Raw genomic sequence first — 18,705 nt, 5'->3', positions numbered from 1 at the left:
TTGTCCAGCTCTCACATGCATACGAGGTGATTGGAAATATCATGGCTTGTGTCAGGCACACCTTAGTCCTCATGAGCACAGTTAAGTGTTCTGGAATTCTCATTCTTCTCAATGTTATCCATAATATGTTATGATCCATGCAATCAAATACTTTTGCAGAGTCAATAAAGCATAAGTAAACATCTTTCTGGTATACTTTTCTTTGAGCCAAGATCCATCTGACTTCAGCAATGATATCACCCTATCTAGAGGATATATACATATACATATATATATAAATTATGGATACATATATATATACTTATGTTTATTGACTATGCAAAAGCATTTGATTGCATGGATCATAGCATATTATGGATAACATTGAGAAGAATGAGAATTCCAGAACACTTAACCGTGCTCATGAGGAACTTGTACACGGACCAGGAGGCTGTTGTTCAAACAAAACAAGGGGACACTGCATGGTTTGAAATCATGAAGGGAGGGCATCAGGGTTGTATATTTTCACCATATTTATTCAATCTGTGTGCTGAACAAATAATAAGAGAAGTTGGACTACATGAAGAAGAATGTGGCATCAGGATTGGAGGAAGACTCATTAACAACCTACGTTATGTAGATGACACAACTTTGCTCTCTGAAAGTGAGGATGACTTGAAACACTTATTGATGAAGATTGAAGACTACAGTCTGCAGTATGGATTGCATCTCAATAAACAGAAAACAAAAGTCCTCACAATGAGACCAATAAGCAGCATCATGATAATTGGAGAAAAGTCTGGGGTTGTCAAAGATTTCATATTATTTGGTTCTGCAATCACCACCAATGGAAGCAGCAGTCAAAACATCAGACATTGTATAGCATTGGGCAAATCTGCTGCAAAGGACCTCTTTCAAGTGCTGAAGAACAAAGATATTTCCTTGAAGACTAAGGTGCACTTGACACAGCCATGGTATTTTCAATCGCCTCATATGCATGGGAGAGCTGGACAATGAATAAGGAAGACCAAAGAAGAGTTGATGCTTTTGAGTTGTGGTGTTGGCAAAGAATGCTGAAAGTACCGTGGAGTGCTAAAAGAACTAACAAATCTGTCCTGGAGGAAGTGCAGCCGAAATGCTCCTTGGAAGCGAGAATGGCCAGATTTTGTCTCACCTACTTTGGTCATATTATCAGAAAGGACCATTCCCTGGAGAAGGATATCACACTTGGCAAAGTGGAGGGACAACGAAAAAGGGGAAGGCCCTCAACCAGATGGATTGACACAGTGGCTGAAACAATGGGCTCAGGTATAGCAAGGATCATGGGGCTGGCACTGGACCGGGCAGTGTTTTGTTCTGCTATACATGAGGTCACTGAGAGTCAGAGATGACTCACCAACACCTAACAACAAGTAACAAGATGAAATATATGTATTTCCCTCCCGTCCCTGGTAACCAATAAAGAAAATTCTCTTCCACGTATAAACCTTTCCTTGATGTTTTACAACAGTGAACTAATATAATATTTATCCTTCTATGATTGACTTATTTCACTCAGCATAATGTCCTCCAAGTTCATCCACATTATGCAGTGTTTTGCAGATTCTATGTTATTCCTTAGTATTTCATAGTATTCCATTGTATGTGTGAACCAGAGTTTGGTTATCCATTCCTCCATTGCTGGGCATTTTAATTGTTTCCATCTCTTTGTTATTATGAATAATGTCACAAAGAACATGGATGTGTATATATCTATTCTTGTCCTGGCTCTCACTTCTTTGGAATACATACCTAGTAATGGGATTGCTAGATGAAATGATATTTCTATTTCCAACTTTTTAAGGAATCGCCATACTTATTTTAACAGTGGTTATATTATTTTACAGTCCCACCAGCAGTGTATGAAAGTGCCAATCTCTCCACTTCCTTGCCAGCATTTGTTATTTTCTGTCTTGTTGAACTTTGCTATTAGTGCTGGACTAAGGTGGTATCTCATAGTTGTTTTGATTTGCATCTCTCTGATGGCTAATGATCACAAACACATCATCTGTTTGTTGGCTGCCCAAATATCTTCTTTGGTAAAATGTCTTTTCATGTCCTCCGCCCATTTTTAATTGGTTAGTTTGTCTTTTTAACATTGAGGTGTTGGAGTTTTCTATAAATTTTAGAGATAAGTCCTTTGTCAGATATGTCATTGCTGAATATTTTTTTCTAATCTTCTGGTTCTCTTTTTACTTTTTTGGATGCACATAGAATTTAATTTTTAAATGGTCCCAGTCATCTAGTTTATCTTCTGCTGTTTGTATATCTTGGGTTATGCTTGATAGTCTATTTATGCTATAAATTAGGACTCCTAAATTTGACCGTATTTTTTCTCTGATGAACTTTACAGATTAGGTTTCACATTTAAATCTTTGATCCATCTGGAGTTAGTTTTTGTGTATGAAATGAGGTATGGATCTTGTTTCATTTTTCTGCAAATGGATATCCAGTTTTGCCAGCACTATTTGTTTAAAAGATTATTTCTTCCCTATTTAATGGATTTCAGTCCTTTGTCAAAAATCAGCTGACCATAGGTAAATGAATCAATTTCTGGGTTTTCAACACTGTTCTACTGGTCTATGTATCTGTCATTGTACCAATACCAGTCTGTTTTGATTAATGTCTCTGTATAGTAGTTTTTGAGATCTGGGAATGTGAGACCTCCTACTTTGTTCTTCTTCAGTAGTGCTTTGCTTATCCAAGGTCTCTTTCCTACCATATTTTAGTATTGGCTTTTCCATGTCTTTGAAGTATGTTGATGGAATCTGATCAGGATTGCATTGGATATACAAATTGTTTGGGGTAGTATTAACATTTTCACAATATTCAATCATCCTATCCATGAGCATGATATGTTCTATTTATGTAGATCTCTTATAGTTTCTTGAAGTAACATTTCAGTTTTCTTTGTATAGGTCTTTGTGTTCCTGGTAAGATTTATTCCCAAGTATCTCAACTTTTTGGCAGCTATTGTAAATGGCATTGATTTCCTTATTTCCTTTTCAGAGACCTCTTTGCTGGTATAGAGGAATCCAACTGATTTTTGTATGTTGATCTTGTATCCTGCCACTAGGCTAAATCTTTCAATATGTTCCAGTAGTTTTCTTGCTGAGTCTCTTGGGTTTTATATGTATAGGATCATATCATCTGCAAATAAGGATAGTTTTACTTTTTCATTACTAATCTGGATGCCTTTGATTTCCCTTTCTTACTTTACTGCTCTGGGTAGCGCTTCCAACACAATGTTGAATAGAAGTGGAGATAGAGGGCATCCTTGTCTGGTTCCCATTTGCAGAGGGAAAGGTTTCAATCTCTCTCCATTGAGAATAATGTTGGCTAACCACTCCTCAGAAGAAAGTTTGGGCAATCTACTTCCATAGAGATATTGCCTCAGAAACCCAAGGAGGAGTCACTATGAGTTAGATCCAACTCTATGACAGTGCATTTCATTTTTTTTTTTTTATTGCTTTGCATATATGATCCTTATTAAGTTGAGGAATATTCTTTCTATTCCTATTTCTCTGAGAGTTTTTATCAGGAATGGGTGTTGGATTTCATCAAATGCCTTTTCTGCATCTATTTATATGACCATGTGATTCTTTTCATTTATTTTACTTATGTAATGGATTATGTTGATCATTTTCCTAATGTTGAACCATGCTTGCATACTTGGTATGAATCCCACTTAGTCGTGACGTATTATTTTTTTGATATGTTGTTTGAGTCTATGAGCCAGGATTTTGTTGAAGACTTTGCATCTATATTCATGAGCGATATTGGTCTATAGTTTTCCTTTCTAGTGGTATCTTTGCCTTGTTTTAGTATCATGGTTATGCTTGCTTCATAAAATGAATATGGGAGGATTCCATTCTCTTCTATGTTCCAGAATAGTTTGAGTAGGATTGGTGTCAGCTTTTCTCTGATGATTATTAGAAATCTCCAGTGAAAACATCTGGGCCAGGATGGTTTTTGTTGGTAATTTCTTCTTTTGTTATGAGTCTGTTCAACTTTTCTACCTCAGGCTGTGTTAGTTTACATAAGTAGTGGGCTTCTAGAAATCTGTCCATTTCTCCTAGGTTTTCAAATTTGTTGGAGTACAATTCTTCATAGTATCCTGATATTATTCTTTTTACTTCTGTTGATTCTGTTGTGATGATGCCTATTTCTTTTATTAATTGTATTATTTGCATCTTCTCCTTCTTTTCCATTGTTAAATTTCTCAGTAGTTTATAGATTTTATGGATCTTTCAAAGAACCAATGTCTAGTCTTGCTGATTTATTTTTATTGTCTATTTTCTGTTTCATTTATTTTTGTTTTAGTCTTTATTATTTCCTCTCTTCTGGTGACTGTAGGCTTTTTCTGCTGCTCTTCTTTTAATTGTGTGGGATGTTGAGTTAAGGCGTTGATTTTGGCTTATTCTTGTTTTTTGGTTTGTGCATCTATTGCTATAAATTACCTCTGGTCACAGCTTTTGCTGAGTCACAGATTTTGGTAGGTTGTGTTTCATTCTCATTCAATTCAAGGAATTTTTTTATTTCACTTTTATTTCCTATATTACCCAGTTGTTTTTAAGGAGGGTGTTATTCAGTTTCCGTGTGTTTGCTCTTTTTCTGTTGTTCTTCCTATTGTTGATTTCTAATTTTATAGCATTGTGATCTGAGAAGATGCTTTGCAGTATTTCAATTTTTTTTTTTTTTTTTAATTTATTTAGGCTTGCTTTGTGGCTAACATATGGTCTATCCTGGAAAATATTCCATGTGTATTGAAAAAGAATATATATTTTGCTGTTGTTAGGTGAAGTTCTCTGTAGATGTCGATGAGGTCAAGATTAACACCATATGTGTTAATCATTGGTTTTTGTTTGCTGTTGTTGGTTCTCTATTGGAAGGACTTCTTTAGCATCTCTTGTAAGGTTGATCTGGTTTTAACAAATTCCTTTTATTTCTGCTTATCTGGAAATATCCTAATTTCACCATCATATTTCAGGGACAATTTTGCTAGGTGTATAATTCTTAGTTGGAAATATTTTTCTTTCGGGATTTTGTATATATCATCCATTACCTCTCATCTCCATGGTTTCTGACAAGAAATCAGGGCTTAGTCTTATTGGTTGCCCTTTGTAAGTAATGTTTCATTTTTCCCACACTGCTTTCAAGATTCTTTCTTTGTCTTTGGTTTTGGTGAGTTTGATGATGATATGTCTTGGAAATTTTCTTTTGGGGTCTATCCTATTTGGGGTTCATTGAACTTCTTGAATAGATATATTCTCATCTGTCATCATTTAGGGAAATTCCCTTCCAACAAATCTTTGACAATTTTTGCTGTGGTTTTATTTGTTTCTTCCTGTTCTGGAATTCTAATTACACAAAGCTTATTCCTCTTGATAGTATCCCATATGAATCTTAGGCTTTCTACATTTTGTCTTGATCTTTTTTCTGATTAATCCCTTAACAAAGTGGTATTGAGGTATTTCTCTTCAATCTCATTAATTCCACCTTCCACTGTTCACCTTCCACTGTTCATAAAGAGAAGCTGAGAGTGAGTTGAGCTGGCACTGGTCACCATCTATTGTTGGTCAGTTGATGCAAAAGCAAGTGGTGGCCCTCACTCCATGGGTGGGGCTGCAGGAGGTACAGGTATGGTTGACTTTTGTGGGAATCATTGCTGTCTCCCACTCAGTTAATCAAAAAAATAAAATAAACACCAAAAAAGTAAAAACAACAGAACAAAAAACTCAAACTACATAAACAAGCAGGAATAATTACACACACAAATACAAAAAAAAAGGCAATACATGAGAAGAAAAATGTTTTAAGTATATTTTTAAAAGACAAAAGAAAGACAATAAGAAAAGGAGGAAAAAAACAATATCTGGGGAGGGAAAATGAGAGAAAAGGGCAAGAGTAAAAAAATAGTAAAGAAAAAATAGGAAAACAAGGAATGGGAAGAATCAAAAGAAAGAAAAATAAGGGACCCAGGAAAAGAGAAGAGAAAAAAAAAAGGAATCAGGGAAGGGAAAGAGAATAAATAAATAAATGGGAAAACTATCTCTACTTGCAGATAATATGATCCTATACATAGAAAAGGAGGAAAATTAATAATATAAAAATAAAGAAAAACAGTACTGTGGTGAGTAAGGCACAGCATCTAGGCTCTGTCAGGGCACAGACCAGGCTGGAATTCCTGCTGGTCAAAGAATAACTTACACGTAAGTTATTTCTCTAGATAGTATCCCATATGAATCTTAGGCTTTCTGCATTTTGTCTTGATCTTTTTTCAGATTGATCCCTTAACAAACTAGTATTGAAGTATTTGTCTTCAATCTCATTAATTCTCCTTCCATTGAAGGTATTCTGTTCACCAAGAGGGTGTGGAATATAAGAGTAACAAAGGGAATATTGCACCTTTCTAGTCATCAGCCTCCACTGCGGTTGCCTGGGCTGTTCTCAGCAAGCACAGCCAGTTCTTAGGTCACTGTCCAGGTCAGAACCTCACTTGGATATATTCAAAATGGTCACACTGCTTGCAAATGTTCAAAATGGCTGTGCCCTCAGGACAACCAGCAGTCCACAGATCTGTACGTTTCCTTCTTCACTGTTTTCCTTTCTGGCTGTCAGGCACCAATGCAGTTCTTCATTATGTAGTCCTCATGAACAGAGCTGTTTCTTAGGTTGTTACTGGGATGCTGCTTGCAAATATTCAAAATGACTGCACTCTCAGGACAGCTAGCAATCTGCAAATCTATTTGTCTCCTTACTCACAGCTTTCATTCAGTTTCTTCTACTAGTTGGTTTTTAATCCACTTCTTTATCCTTCCCTTCAAAGCTCAGGGTTCCAGGATCATCTTCTGTATCGGTTTCTACTAGTTTCTCATTGCTTTGTTGCAGAGGGTCTGTGTAGCTTGTCTGCCTATTCTGCCATCTTGCCAAAACTCTCTTGTGGTTTCCTTTTCCTTCTGTCCTTTGTCCTTATGTACTCCTGCCTTCTGAGCTTTCTCCCTGTGCAAATGCTGCCTTTTGATCTCCCATGGTTGATTGTTCTAAGAAGTGCACCTCTTATGCAATTGCTCACATCGTAGGCCTTTCTGTTGTTTGGCTGAAGGGAAAGCCATAGGAATGAGCTCAGTTCCAGGTCCAAGGGGTGTCTCGGGAGTTTCACCAGTCTCTATCAGATCAGTAAGCCTGATCTTTCTTATGATTTTTAGTTCGGTTCCACATTTTCCTCCCACTCTATCTATGATCCCCAATTCTGATCCCTTTCCAAATAGTTGTCAGTGGAAGCTGGGCAACATTTAGTTCTTCTGCCCTCACAGGTAGGCTGGGATTCCTATAGTCCACTAGTCCTTTGGACCAATCATCTCTATGCATCTTTTACTTTCTTCACTCTTCTTTGCTCTGGACAAGGAGAGAATAATAGTTGCATCTTGCATGGCCTCTCGCTTGCTTATAAGATCCCTGTCACTACTCACCAAAGTAGGATGTAAAAAAAGTTGTTGTGAACTATGTTTTGTCAATTGAACTCGATGACCACAGCCACGGTCCTGAGCCCACAGGCCCAGCAACTCACTTCCTCAAGGTGTATAGTTGTGGCTAAGAAGTTATCATAATTTTGCCCCTTGATCATTCGGTTATATATATGGGCATTTTTATACCACATACCTTTATGTGTATGTGCATAGAAATGTCATCTGTTAAATCTGTACACAATCATGGATATTGTGGTAGTTAAGTTTGTGTGTTCAACTTGACTGGGCCTGGTTGAGTGACTGGGCAGCTGGATATAGCATTCCCCATGATGAGACTGGTAATCAATTCCATGGTGGAATCTACTGTGAGCAGCTGAGTAGCTGCCTTAAGGATATGGCCTGTTTCTTGTATATAAGGAGAAGCCTTGGGAAACGATCCCTCGCTTATGGCACATTTGAACCCTGCATGTAGCCGTGTTGTTGTTCAACAGCCTGCTATGCTCTGCCCAGGAGCTCTGGTAGCATAGTGCGTAAGGCGCTGACTGCTAACCAGAAGGCTGGAGGTTCAAACTCACCAGCCACTCCTTGGAAGGAAGGTTGGGCAATCTACTTCCATAGTGATACCGCCTTGGAAACCCAAGGAGGAGTCATTATGAGTCGGATCCACAGTGAGTTTGGTTTGGTTTGGAGAAGGGAATCATTTGGGAAAAGAGAGAAAGAATCTAAACACTCCAACACAATAAATTCCCAGGCAACCTCCTGTGAAGAAAAGAATCTTAACTTTCTTCTATGAGTGAAGAGTGAACAGTGTTACAAGCATGGACTCTGGAGCAATGCTCCCTGTGTTTATACCCCAGTGTGGGGGGGAGGGTGTGGCTGACACTTATTAGCTAATTAACCTTGAACAAATTGCTTAACTTTTCTGTGGAAAAGTTTCTGTTTCAATGCCTATAAAGTGAGCGAAATAATGTCTATCTCACAGGACTGTTTTTGAGTTTTCAAATAAGTTAATATTTAGTACAGGGAATAGTACATAGAATACACTGTGTTGTTGTTGTTGTTGTTGTTGTTGTTATTTGCTATCATGTCAGACCCGACTCATAGCGACCCCTCCTTGGGTTTCCCAGGCAGTATCACTACAGAAGTAGATTGCCCCGTATTCCTTCCGAGGAGTGGCTGGTGGGTTTGAACTGCCAGGCTTCTGGTTAGCAGTCAAATGCCTTAGCCACTATGCTGCCAGAGCTCCTAATACACTGTGTATGTGTTAGAAAAAAAAAAATAATAACAATCATTAATCACAATCTGGATTTGGATTAATCACAATCTGAATTGCATTCAGAGGCAAAGCCAGTCAGTTATAGTAGCATCATATCAATTCTCTCCAAGTGCTAGAGAAGGGCCTAAGAGAGGCCTTTGCATGTATAATAAACCATTCTATGACTAGTAGAGGGAGCTCTGGTGGCACAGTGGTTAAAGCATTCAGCTGCTAACTAGAAGGTCAGTAGTTGGAACCCACCTGCTGCTCAGTGGGAGAACGATGAGACAGTCTGCTTCTGTATAGATTTACAGCCTTGGTAACCCTATGAGGCAGATCTATTCAGTCCTATAGGGTTACTATGAGTCAGAGTTGACTCAGTGGCTGTGGGTTTGGTTTTTGGTTATAACAAATACAATTTGACTAAACAATGTTGTTGTTACTATTGTTGTGTGTCCTATGGAGTTGATTCTGACTCCTAATGACCATATAGGACAAAGCAGAACTGCTCAATAGGATTTTCAAAGCCATAATCATTAGTGAAGCAGACTACCACATCTTTCTTTCACAGAATGGCTAGTGGATTTGATCTTCTGACATTTTGGTAAGCAGCCAAGTGCTTAACCACTGCACCAACAGGACTCCTAGAGATAAAGATAAAAGCAAAAAAATCAAACTCACTGCTGTCGAGTCAGATCCACCTCATAGCAACCTCTCCTTGGGTTTCTGAGGCAGTATCACTATGGAAGTAGATAGTATTCCTAAATGAGGATTAGCAAGTCATAGATTTTTGTTGTGTTAGTTGTGTTAGTTTCTTTCATTTATAATAGACCTCAGAGAATATTATGAATCCTTTTCTGTGTAAAAGTACAGGGCTGAGTACTTTATGTACAACTTTCTCATTTCTAGTCAACAAAAACTTTATATGGTGAACATAACCTTACATATCTTTTGACTCCGTAAGCTTAAGTGTTTTACCCAACTTCACAGGATCATAAAGGTAAACAGCCAATGATGGCAGTTGGGTGTTCCTCAATCCAAAGCCAATGTTCTTTTATCATGCAATAAATGTTTCCAAAATGTAGACTTACTAATTTAGGTTTTTTTGTTGTTGTTGTTGTTTGTTTACATATCTTTTTTAACATTTTATTGTGAATTGGGTGAAATTCCCTGTGTCCTTTTTTCCTATGCATTTGTGCATCCTGACCTTTCCTGTGCAAATGTTGCCCTTCTGATCACCCCTTGCTGAATGTTCTAAGGAGTTCATCTCCGTACTGTAATTAATTGTTCAGCCCATAGCCTGTTTATTTGACTGAGAGTTAAACGACAGAAATGAATTCAATTCCAGGCCCAAAGTACGACTAAGGGCCATAGTCTTGAGGGTTTCACCAGTCTCTATCTGATAAGTAATACTGGTCTTTTTTATATTATGAATTTTGTTCTGCATTTTTCTTCCACTTGAGCCATGATCTCCAATTTTGATCCTTATCTGAGTGGTTGGCATTAGTATCTGGGCACCATCTTGTTCTTCTGGTCTCAAAGTCATGTAGGCTGAGGTTCCCATGGTCAGCTAGTCCTCAGACTAATTGTTTCCATGTGTCTTTTATTTTCTTCACTTTTTTTTTGCTCTGAACAAGGAGAGACCAATAGTTGCATCTTAGATGACCACTCACAAGCTTTTGAGGTCTCAGATACTATTCACCTAAGATGTAGAACAATGTTTTGTGTAGTATGTTATGTCAATTGAGCTTAAAGCCCCCCATAACTATATTCCCGAGCCCATGAGACCAACAACTCACTCTCTCAAGGTGTTTGGCTGTGGCTAAGAAGTTATCATAACTTTGCACCTGTTAGCTCTATTTCATATATATGGACATTCTTATAGCACATACAAATATGTGTATACAAGTATCATCTGCCAAACCTGTATATGATCATCAATATATTCCCTTTTTCCTACCCATATCTAATCATATTGCCTATGGGCAGTGTCTCATTCTGCTGTGTATGGGGGTCGCTATGAGTTGGAAACGACTAGATGGCACCTAACAACAACATGTAACCACCCATAGATTAATGTTTGTTAGAACTGATAATGCAGTATTGTGTATGTAAAAGTGTTTGTACCTTTGTTGTCTGTACCTCTTGTGCACTTCTCCATGTCTTCCTTTTCCTTAATGCTTTTGTGCTGGCCACTCACTAATGGTATATTGTCTTTCCCTTCACCCAAACCAATACTTGTCTCTTACCTATCTAGCAATTTCCCCTCTCCTCTCCTCCTATCCCTGGCAATCAACAAAGAAAATTTCCTTCCATGTGTGAATCTTTCCATGACTTTTTATAATAATGGACTCATACAATATTTGTCCTTCTGTGATTGACTTATTTCACTCAGCATAATATCCTCCAAGTTCATCCACATTTATCATGTGTTTTTCAAATTCTTCATTATCCTTTAATGTTACATACTGTTTCCACTGTGGGTATGTACAATTGATTGGTTATCCATTCATCTGTTGATGGGCACTTAAGCTGTTTCCATCTGTGATAGTTGCAGCTGTGTGTCAACTTGGCTGGACCACAATTCTATGTGGTTTAAGCAATTGTGATGTGGGTTGTTCCAATGATGGGATCAGATGTATATGTTTTGAGCATCCAATCCATTGAAAGGGAGTTTCCCTAGGGCTGTGGCCTGCTTCCAGTATATTTATGGACATCCTGGGAAAAGAGACACTCTCCTGTGGATCAGTATTCTGCCTACAACTTTCCATGAATGAACAATCCACCATTCAGCCTGGAGATCTTGGATTCATCATTTGTTGGAGTCAACAGCCAGTGTACTGCCTGCCAACCTTGAGCTCCTCAGCCCCTGCAGCTGTAAGAGTCAGGAAAAGCCTCCAGCTTGATGTTTGATCCAAGAACTTTGGACTTGCCAGTTTCTGTGAGAGCCATTTTCCTAAGACAAATTTCTCTTTCTCTCTCTGTATATATAAGCTTTACTGGTTTTGTTTCTCTAGAGAACCCAGTCTAACACACCATCTATATACTATTGTGAATAGTATTATGATGAACATGGGTTTGGGTATATCTATGTGTATCCTAGGAGCTCTGGTAGCATAGTACCTAAGGCACTTGACTGCTAACCAAAAGGCTGGTGGTTCAAACCCACCAGCTACTCCTCAGAAGGAAGATGGGGCAATCTACTTTTGTAGTGATACTGCCTCAGAAACCTAAGGAGAGGTCACTATGAGTTGGGTCTGACTCGACGGCACATAACAACAACAACAGCATGCATATCCTAGCTCTCAATTTTAGGATATATATCTAATAGTAAGATTGCTGATCAAATGGTATTTCTATTTCCAAATTTTTAAGGAAGTGCCATATTATACCCCACAGAGGTTGCACAATTTTACATTCCACCATCAGTATATGAGCATTCCAAACTCTCTACACCCTCACCAGAGTTTGTTTGCTTGTTTGTTTGTTTTCTGCCTTGTTAAACTTTACTATTATTGCTAGGGTGAGATGATATCTCATTGTGTTTTGATTTGCACCTCTCAAATGGCTAAAGATCATGAGCATTTCTTCAGATTTTGTTTGCCAACTGAATATCTTCTTTGGTGAAGTCTCTGTTCATGTCCTCTGCTCATTTATTAATTGAACTGCTTATCTTTTTGATGTTGAGGTGTTAAATTTTTCTATAAATTTTAGAGATAAGTGCCTTGTCAAACACGTCATTGCCAAATGTTTTTTCCCAATCTATAAGTTCTCTTTTTACTCTTTTGGAGAAATCTTGTGATGTGCATAAGAATTTGATTTTTAGAAAGTCCCTGTCATCCAGTTTCTCTTTTGCTGTTTGTTCATTTTTAGCTATGTTTGATAGTCTATTTATGCCTTTAATTAGGGCCCCTAAGTTTGCCGCTATTTTTTCTTTGATGAATTTTATATGTTTAAGTTTTACATGTAAGTCTTTCATCCACCTTGAGCTAGTTGTTGTGTATGATGAAAGATATGGATCTTGTTATATTTTTCTGCAATTGGATATCCAGTTTTGGCAACACTGTTTGTTAGAGAAACTACCTGTTTCCCATTTAGTGGGTTTCAACCCATTGCCAAAGATCAGCTGTCCATATGTGATTAGATCTATTTCTGGGTTCTCAATTTTGTACTGTTGATCTATGTGTCTGTTGTACCAATACCAGATTGTTTTGACTACAGTGACTGTGTAGTAGGTTTTCAGCTTGAGGCGTGTAAGACTTCCTTTGTTCTTCTTCTTCATAGTGCTTTGCTTATCAAAGGTCTCTTTCCTATCCATGTAAAATTAGTGATTGGTTTTAAAGAGGGTTGATGGAATCTGGATCAGGATTGCATTCAATCTATAGGTTGGTTTGGGTCGTACTGACGTTTTCAAAATGTTCAGTCTTCCTACCCATGAGCAGGGTATGTTTTTCCACTGTAGGTCTCTTATAGTTTCTTGTAGTGTTTTATAGGTTTATATATATAATAGGTCTTTTGTGTTCCTAGTGAGATGAATTTCTAAATATATTATCTTTTTTGTAGCTATTATAAATGGTATTGAAACTTCTCATTAGGGCAGCCTATCATAATGTCTTACTCTTACTCTTATTTTAAATATGTAGAGAAAAAAGTTTGAAAATTAGGCATGTTATATACATTCTAAGGAGCTCTGGTGGTACAGTGGTTAAGACATTTGGTTGCTAAGCAGAAGGTTGGCTATCCAAAGCCACTGGCAGCTTCCTGGAAGAAAGACAAGGCTGTCTGTTTTTGTAAGGATTTACAGCCTTGGAAATCCTATGGGACAGTTCTACTCCATCTTATAGGGTCACGGTGAGTCAGAATTTACTTGATGGCAGTGGCCATATACTTTCAAGGAAACTTAGTGGCATAGTGGTTAAAGTGCTTGGCTGCTAACCAAAAGGCCAGTAGTTCAAACCCATAAGCCGCTCCATGGGAGAGAGATGTGGCAATCTGCTTCTGCAAAGATTTACAGCCTTGGAAATCCTGTGAGGAAGTGCTACCTTGTCTTACAGTGTCACTATGAGTTTGACTCAACTTAATGGTACCTTTCTTCCTTTTAATATACTTTCTAATATATATTACTCTTATTAAGTAGTATTTCATCAATAAGATTACCAATATATACTTTTTTCATGAGTCTAGCATAATGGCAATATGTATCTAATAATGTATTTAACTGTCTTTATTTAATTTTCTTATTCTTATATATTTTAGGGTCCTATAATAGGTCCCTGAGTAGAACAAGTTACTCAGTTCCTAGCCTAAAGGTTGGTGGTTCAAACCCACCCAGTGGTGCCACAGAAGAAAGGCCTGGTGCTCTGCTTCCTTAAAGATTCCAACCAAGTAAATCCATTGGAGGAGTTCTACTCTGTAACACATGGGATTGCCATAACTCAGAGCTCACTAAATAGCAACAGATTTGGTTTGATTTTTTTAATGGGACATATAAGAAAATTCTCAAAAATTTTTGTCTATTCGCACTGATAAGAATGCTAAACATTAATGTTTATTTTCATTTGTCACAATAGATTATTTTGAAACCAATCTTTCATGAAACCCTTTTTTAAACTTAAATATTAATGAAAATTTATGCTTTCAAATACTGTGCAAGTCCAGCAGGAAAGTGTTAGGAATGTCTCTATGTATTCCTCCATCAGCCAGCGTGATTCGTAATTCACCTCTCGCCCTTTCTTCACTGTGGTGAAATCTACACAAACAAGACACACTCCTGTTGATTATATCAACACTTCTTTTCTGCCTAGTCATTAGCATGCTAGAAGAGTTTACACTATGTAAGAGAAATCCTCCATCAGTTATTGGTCCAGAAAAACTAATGTCTACTGACTAAAGACATAACCCAGTGATTCTCAACATGAGCAATTCTGCCCTCTAAGGGACATTTGGCAACATCTTGATACATTTTGATTGTCACAATTGAGGAATGCTACTGGGATCTAGGGAGTAGAGGCCAAAGATGTGGCAAAACATCTCACATGGCATGGAACAGTCCCCTACAACAAAGACATCCACCTTAAATCTCAATAGTGGTGAAGTTGAGAAGCCCTGCATCTAGTTACCACATCCTATTATTAGTTGTTTTGCTGAGGAAGCATTTAACCACAAATCCAGGGACTGAGAAAAAGATGCAAAGGTAACACTCTAAAAACCAGACTAAGAACTGGAAGCCAGGTCAGTTGTGGGGGCACAATTACATCTTGCTTATTAACTGATTTGTGATTGCTAATATTTGTTTGTATTTATGATCCATTTACACACCAATGTAATTTTTTTCTATGCATCAGTTTTCTCATCTGTAAAATGAGAATAATAATATATCTACTTCTCAGAGTTGTTATGAAGATGAAATTAGTTGATATTTGCAAAGTACTTAAAACAGTAACAGGCACATACTAAGTGCTACATACATGTTAGCTGACATTGTTCACATGACATATTTTACTAGTTACTGTCATAAGCAAGTCTACAATGTAGGATTACTTTCCTTGTATCAAAGTTTGCAAGAAAAAATGGGACTCCTCGGTAAGCAAAATAAACAGATATAGGAAACATTAGTCTGGAATAGCCTACCATTTCACTTATTATATTTCATCAATTGTAAGACACAGCTTTTTCAAATTTTAGTATGATAACCAGTCTTGATGCTTATTTACTGTGAACCCACCAACTTAGTTGTTATTCCAGTAATAAAACTAAATAACTGAACCACCTTACCTCAATAAATTTCTGAGCTCATAAATTTAAGGATTTTTTGAAGAGGTATTATGAGTTGGCATCTGAAAAACCTTCCTTTAACACCTTTGAGAAAGATCAAGAAACTTCAGCATCAAAATATGCAGAACAGAAGCTTATGAGAAAATCCAGTGACGAGACTGGAGCAGTCTTTTAAGAAATGTGTACATCACTAAAATTTTTGATGGACTTGTGTGAGAAATATGAATCTCAATGATTTTGAGACAAAAGAAATGTAAAAAAGAATCTATAAATACAAATTTTTAGGAATACCTTAACTAATTATTTCATTTATATTTTCTTCTTTATGTATGTACAACACTGAGATGTAATAAAAAATCTATGTTTAAATAAGTGTAATAGGAGCCCTGATGGTGCAGTGCTTAAAGTGCTCAGCTTCTAACAAAAAGGTCAGCCATTAAAGACCTCTTGCAGTAAGTATGGAATAAGAATTATATTTGTAAAAGTATTTCCTTGCAGGATTTTTCTTTGTTACTGTAATATGAAATATGGACACATCTTACAGATGATGACATCTTAAAGTTGATAAAATACAGTAAATAGAACCACATTTCTCTTCAGTATCTGGAAAAAAATGTTGACCAAATTCAATGACCTCTTCATTGGTCAGTACCAGATAACCAAAGAGAAAATTTCTTCCTAAGATTATTAAAAAACAAGTGTTAGTTGTGTTCTCTGATTTCCTAGACATGGGCTAGTTGCCTGCTCATCCTGAGTGCACCTAGAGATTTTAGAAATGAACCTTCTTATAACTCTTTAATGTTTATTTGACTGAATTCTTGTTCATTTGACTGAATTATTTGAAGGGATTTAGACTTCATTACCACTGTTGTAGTACCAGTATTGTTGAATCTGGTAAATAGTAAGTGCTCAAAAATTATTTATTTAACTGAATACACTGTGATATTTTAAGAGATAATTAAAAAATATAATCCACACTATTAACAAGATATTCACATTCATTCAATTAACAAATGGTTATTATTCTGGACACTGAGGCTCCAAAAATGAACAAGATAGGCAAATGCCCAACCATCTCAGATCATAGAGACATTAAACAAACAAATATATAGTATATAATGTTATATGGTAATAAATGCTATAGCAAATGCAGCTGCAACCACTGCCATGGAGTCAGATCCGACTCATAGCGACCCCTCCTTGGGTTTCTGAGGCTGTATCACTACTTAAGTAGATTGCCCAACCTTCCTTCCAAGGAGTGGATCATGGGTTTGAACTGCCAGCCTTCTGGTTAGTAGTCAAATGCCTCAGGCATACGCCACCAGAGAAAAGTAAAATAGGCTAAGGAGGCCAGAAGTTTGAATCCTCTCAGACACCTTGGAAGAAAAGCCTACAACCAAAAATTCAGGCATCGAAATTGAAACTGGAGTATAGTTCTGTTCTGGCATACATAGAGTTGCTATGAATTGGAATCAACTCAATGACAACTGGTTGTATAAGGAGGGTAGGCAGCAGACACATGGTTATTACTTTATTAGTTTAGTGTGGTCATGGCTCACTGATGAGTATCATTCAAACAGAGAAGAAAATAAGGAGACTAGCCAAGCAGGTATCTGCATGGAGAATATCTTATGCAGAAAGAAAGGCATGTGCAAAGGCCCTGACATAAGAAAGAACTTGATAGATTTGCAGATTGTGTGGCTGGAGCAGAACATACAAGGCGTAAAGTGATGGAATTGAAGTTAAAGAAGTAGTCAGTCATGTGATGGTGATAGGAATCATTGGAGGATCATCTTTTTGGGTAAATCATTTCTGGTGAAGTTGGTCTCCACTGTCATATTTCATTTATCCTAAGTCTGGACTTTATGAAGAATGTGGCATTAGCATTGGAGGAAGAATCATTAACAGCCTGTGACACAACCTTGCTTGCTGAAAGTGAAGATGACTTGAGGCACTTACTGATAAAAAGCAAAGACAACAGCCTTGAGAATGGAATACACTTCAACACAAAGAATACAAAATCTTCCCAACTGGACCAAAAAGCAACATCACAATAAATGGAGAATAGATTGAAGTTGTCAGGGATTTCTTTTTACTTGGATCCACAATCAACACCCATGAAAATAGCAGTCATGAAATCAGATGGCGTATTGCACTGGGAATACCTACTGCAAAAGACTTCCTTAAAGTTTTGAAGAGCAAAGATGTCACTTTGAAGACTACGGTGTGCCTAATCCAAGCCATGGTATTTTTAGTCATGTCATACACTTGTCAAAGCTGGACAATGAATAAGGAACACTGAAGAAGAGTTGATGCCTTTGAATTGTGGTGTTGGCAAAGAATGCTGAAAATACATGGTCTGCCAGAAGAACGGACAAATGTGGAAGAAGTGCAGCCAGAATATTCCCTGGAAATGAGAATGGCCAAACTTCATCTCCACTACTTTGGTCATGTTGTCAAAAGGGACCATTCCTTTGAGAGAGGTATTATGCTTGGTAAAGCAAAGGGTCAGCAGAAGGGGAAAGACCTTCAAGAAAACGGATTGGCACAGTGGCTGCAATGATGGGCTCAAGCACAGCAACCATTGTGAGGATGGCAAAGGACCAGAGAGCGTTTCATTCTGTTGTGCATGAAGTCCATATGAGTCAGAGCCAACTCGACGGGACCTAACAAGAAGTCTGGAGAATAAAATTTTACTGATTTTGTTGACTGAGTCTGAGGATCATATTATGGGGACTCTTGTTCTACTCCAAACATAGAGCCATTGACATATTACACAATTAAAAACACTGAAGGAATGATTGAATTATTCAGCATGGCCCAAAACATGAGTCTGGGCCAATCCTATTCTATTTTTGATCCATACTGTTGGAAGAAAGTCGATGGACTGTATTTTCATACTTTGTGCTATTGCCCATATTGGTCCTTCGGTCTGTAATGTGCTTTCCACATCTGTGTCACTTTCTCCTACCACTGGAATCAGAAGTAGTTTATTTGATTTAATGGTCCTTTTGATGTTCAAGGAGTTCTCATGGTGCATTCGGCTGCTAACCAAAAAGATAGCGGGTCAAATCCACTAGCCTGCAGGAGAATGAAGTGGCGGTCTGCTTCTGTAAGGATTTACAGCCTTGGAAGCCAAATGGGGCAGTTCTACCCTATTCCATAGGGTTGCTATGACTCAGAATCAAC

The sequence above is a fragment of the Orycteropus afer genome, unplaced genomic scaffold (assembly GCF_000298275.1).
Source record: "Orycteropus afer afer isolate SDZICR_OR568_19922 unplaced genomic scaffold, OryAfe1.0 scaffold00013, whole genome shotgun sequence".
Classification (NCBI taxonomy): Eukaryota; Metazoa; Chordata; class Mammalia; order Tubulidentata; family Orycteropodidae; genus Orycteropus; species Orycteropus afer.
The sequence above is the reverse complement of the archived record's forward strand: the minus strand, read 5'-3'. Positions refer to the sequence as shown.